Below are 5,018 nucleotides of genomic sequence, written 5' to 3' on the forward strand. Positions count from 1 at the left end.
GTCAAAGAGTCAACTGTGTGTAGCATTGATATATTTCTTTGAGGTCTTCAATGGAACCTAATCAGCTATTAACACAATCTGAAAATGAAAACAGCAAGGGCACAGAGGAGTCAGATTTGTTCACATTTACTTACAACTGAAAAGAGTCACAAGTCCAGTATCACAGGACAGAGAACTTACAGAAAAATTATATAAGACATTGAGTCTGGCTACTTACTTAATTTAACACTTAGTATTTTAGTAAGATCCCCTTTCATCACATGTTAATCCAAACCAAATACTTGGAATGCATAGAAGATTCCACATTTAGCCTTCCCAGGGCCTCTTAAAACATAATTTAAGGTGAGACTTAAAAATGAATACATATCTTCTCACTAATTGAAGCAGGAGAAACGCATTCTATTTAAATTCTGGAAAATCTTAGATAATGTGTCTGACACTCAGGCATCTTCAGTTTTATAATTTGTACAAAGCCATTTAGAGCAAGTGGGTAAACCTAATTAGTCAGTTTGAGGAAGTTCCTATGTGAGGTATAAGAAATCATTTCCTGACAATGGGATGGAGGAGGGATCTCTGGGCTTCTTGCTGTGTTACATTTGTTATATTCATAAGGCCAATAACTCTGAATTAAAGATAGCCTACAAGTACATTGTAATCACTAGCCCTTTTGCCTCCGTTCTTTTTCTCCTGTTGCATGTTTCTTTTTCTTGCTGGAGCCCTGGATATTTCTGGTGTCTTGAGGGTACAGTGTTTCTTTAGAGGCAGGTCTTGTTGAGGTGGGCAGGCTGTTCCCAGTTTTACTGGTGTCCAGTTCAGAGAAAGTTCCTGTAGTTGCTCCCTGTGTTCTTTTGTTAGACTGGTTTGTCTCTTCACTTTTCTTTCTTCCTAGGAAGTAAGAATGATTTTGCATTTTTACCCACCTTTCTCTCTGCATCTGGGGTTACTTTGGGGTCATAATTTTAAAGCAGTTTTCTTCTTCTTCTTCTTCTTCTTCTTCTTCTTCTTCTTCTTCTTCTTCTTCTTCTTCTTCTTCTTCTTCTCTTTTTCTTCTTCTTTTCTTCCTCTTCTTCTTCTCCTCCTCCCTCATTCCCCTCTTCTTCATCTTCTTTCTTTCTCTTCTTTTTCCTCTTCACCTTCTCCTACTCCCTCATTCTCTCCTACTCCTTTCCTCCTCTTGTTCATTTTGTTCTTCCTTTCTTCTTTCAAATATCCCTGTCCTTGCTCCTTATATTGATTTTCTCCAATAACTTCTTTATCACCCCTCTTTCAGATGTCTGAAGCATCAATAGAATTTTTAAGAGCCTAAAGTTCTTCTTTTAAAGACATATTGTCTGCCGAGGAAAAGCGTCTTTGTTCTCACTGAATTCATAAGAAAGTAAGCTGGAATTAATAAGTGTTAGGGTAAAGATACCTTTTGAATTTTGCCTCCATAGCTGTTCTAGGTCAGTAAGTACCTCCTACTTCCATCTTTATTAGAGTTTAAAGATTTCAATTTCTCTTATCAAGGACAAATTAGCATGGGTTAAGGTTGATAGCTTTGATACCACTGGATTGCTTGTGTGAAGACCTGAATGACACTACCAATATTTTGTGGCTATACATGATTACTAAGACAGATACCATGCCTGGTTTATGATTTAACTTCTCTGTTCTTCTCAATATTAGACAGACTTTGGAAATATTATCTTGACAAAATTTCAACTGCAGCATGGGATGCCTGATTTCAGCTGTATTTTTTGGATGTTGGTCAGAAAATTTCTGAAGCAGATCTATTGTTTTCGAATGTTGATTTTTTTATAAATGAGCATAAGAGTTGGCATTAATACAGGCAGGAGATGCTCAGGGCATGGGGACTGCAAACAGGTGACTACATCGTGGCATTGTTCTATCTGGTTAGTATAGGCAGCAAGCAAAGCTTTCTTAAATGGTTTTAATTACAATTTCTTCTTTGAAAGTTTAAAGTCTTATCCTGTATTGGTTAATTTCACTTTTACTTATTCATTTAAAGGCATTTTGGTCCTTATTAATGATAATGATGCTATTTGCAATTAGGGCCAGTAGTGCCATTCTGTTGGCTTTAGTTTTATTATCTTGTAAAGTTGCTGAGCTTCTTTTGTATGACCCTGAAACTACAGACAAGCTATGTGACCATGAATGATTGGCAGTTTTCCCCCTCCTCGTTGTTGGAATTTAGATTTTGTGCCAGAAATGGACAGTTGGATCATCTTGCTTGAATGCTAGGGGTACCCAAAATTTTCATATTTATAGTGATTGGTGGCCTCTGTGAAACTTATTCATTTTTGTTTACTAAAAGTTTTTATTCTTTCTTTGTATAATTAAAATCATTATTCTTTTTGTTTACTTCAGTTTCTTATTCTTTCTTTTTATACTTAAAAACAAGTGAGCTGAGGTAAAAAAAATCACAAAAGACAAAGAATTGTAAAATGCTTTCAAAGCTAATAACAACACTCCAGTGTTTCCATTATCAAACAAGATGATTCATTTCACAAATACTTCATGATAGTGCAGTATGGTAGCTACTAACTAATGAGATTAAGGATGGTATGATAATTTGACATTGGTGATGGAAGACTTGAATTTGCAATTGAATTTCTTTGTGATATAAGGGTAAAGTAAAATACACATGGGATCATGAAACCTTTTTAAGAAACATGCAATATTTTTCATAATTAAGTTTTTAATTGATTTCATATCAAAGTTTAAATGTATTTCAATAAATAAAGATTATCTTTAAAATAATATCATCAATTCTTTTTACTTTTTATTGTGGTTGTCAGGAAATACTAACATACATGACTCATTTCATTGAGAGTTTTGCCTATAAAATTTACTCTCTGCTCTTCATTTCTCTCTACTTCTGTTTCTATCTTTGTCATTTTCTACCCCTGAATCATTAGTAAAACATCGGAAGGAAGATGATTAATAAAATAAACAAATCAGCATTATACTACTTATAAAATGAAAGAAAAGTTAATATATGAAAGGGAACATATGCCAAATGGCTAAGATACTTTAATTATGGTGATGGTACATTAAAATTATATCCTGAAGTCTTAAGAAGGAACAATATGTCCTCAGATTAATCATTTGATATTGCTTACTATGTCTTTATCATGTAATGGGATTTGATTCTGAACATGTTTTAGATGATCTTATGTCTCTGACTCATGATCATTTCTTCTTTAGCTGCAGCTTCCAACTGCCTGAGAATAAATTGATTAAATTAACTTTCTTCCAGTTGCTAAGTGATACTTTTCCTCACACCATACCTATTAATCTAATAACATTCTGCAAAGGGGAAATCTTAACAAATCATTCCTTTAGACCATATGGATGGAAACATGATCCATTTCTCAAAGTACCCTGGAGCCCCCACGGCATTCATGGTTTGAAATATGAATTTGGTCAACATCCAAAATAATTAGGCCTCAACTATGCTACCATGAAATTTCTGTATGCAGTAATGCAATGAACATATTTTTTTTTAGGAATCCAGCATTTTATTCACTCATGGATAACATTGAAACAATGAATGGTTAAAAAGAGGGTACAGATGCATGCAGTCTTGAGTCATGTCTCAACTCCTCCATTACTTCTGAAAACAAGAAAGGTTCTATATTTCTCATTCCTAAAGTAGAGATTGTAAGGATTTATGAGTCATAGTCCCATGAGAACTTATAAGACAGTACATACAAAGCATTTCTGTCACTAGAAGGTGGTCAGTACACAGTCACTGTAACTATCACTATTTTCCTGTTTTTGTTAGGTTTCAGGGAAGTGAAAAATGGAAAGTCAGGATTAGCTGCTTAGTAGCAGAAAGTGACCAACTCCCCATATCTATCCCTGGATATTTTCTTGCTACAGGAATAATAAAGAAGAAGACAGAAGGTCTTTATGGGCTATCTAGACATATACCTGCATTTAGGCATTTGTTGCAGTGCTGTGCAGAATGGTACAAGTACAACAAATTCTGAAAGTTTCTCAGTGGAGCCCTGGCTTATTTTCACTGGGAGTCTCCAGAACTTTCATTGAGGCATATCTGATCTAAGTAAAGAAGGAGGATTCCCTCTTGATGAGTGAATAAGATGAGTAGCTACAGGAAAATGTCACAAGGCAGTAGGTGAGACAGAAATATTCATCTAGAAAAACAAGGAATTAATATTTTTATAAGTTATCAGAAGCCAGAATACAAAGTATATAAGAAGTCAAAGGGAAGATAGGTGAGATGGGCAATATGCTGTTTCAGGCAGACGTCCACTGTGCAGATGCACGTGGCAGACACCACCGCGCAGACGCGGCAGATGTGGGATAGTCCAAGCATAAAACAATGAAGCCCACACTGAGAGCAGATCGCCACACTACAACTAAATCAAGTAGGTTTTTGGGCACCTGGCCTGCAGAGTGGTAGACCTTTTATTGGCGAGGTCCATGGGCGAACGGGGAGCCTGGTCCTGTCCCTGAAGACCACCCTGAGTGGAGAGAGTGTTCTTGGCCTGTGGCAGGACACAGGAAATGGAGCGGGGGCATTTCCTGGCCCCCTTGACCCTCCCCCCGTTAGCCTGCTAGGGCTGGTACCCTCTGCTGGGGCTGCTCCTCCTCTGCTGCAACCTCTCTTTCCCTGGCATATCCCAGCTTGCACCCAGGGGCCTCCTTCACTCCTTCCTTTACGCGGGGCCGCATGATCACCCAGTTTAGCCTGTTTGGGCGCTGGATAGGGAGCTCGGGGCAGGGGGCAGCAGGAGTTCCTCTGTTTTGGTGGCTGGCCTGCAGAGGGGTAGGCCTTTTGTTGGCGAGGTCCTGGTGAACGGGGAGCCTGGTCCTGGTCCTGAAGACTCTTCTGAGTGGTGAAAGAGATTATGGCCAGCAGCGGGACCCAGGAAACGGAGAGAAGGCATTTTGTAAGCAGGGACCCTGGCCAGCAGGAAAACCTGTTCCTGTTTTAAAAGACCCATTAGATAGCATCGATAGGAGGAGATGGGTAGGCGCCAAGGCAAGAA

General features: G+C 38.2%; 1 pseudogene; it reads right to left on the reverse strand.

Annotated features, from left to right (window-relative positions):
- Positions 1-627: 627 nt before the first annotated feature.
- LOC142834262 (signal recognition particle subunit SRP72 pseudogene) lies at positions 628-4,701 on the reverse strand (annotated as a pseudogene).
- Positions 4,702-5,018: the final 317 nt, after the last annotated feature.

This window comes from Microtus pennsylvanicus, chromosome 13, assembly GCF_037038515.1.
Source record: "Microtus pennsylvanicus isolate mMicPen1 chromosome 13, mMicPen1.hap1, whole genome shotgun sequence".
Lineage (NCBI taxonomy): Eukaryota > Metazoa > Chordata > Mammalia > Rodentia > Cricetidae > Microtus > Microtus pennsylvanicus.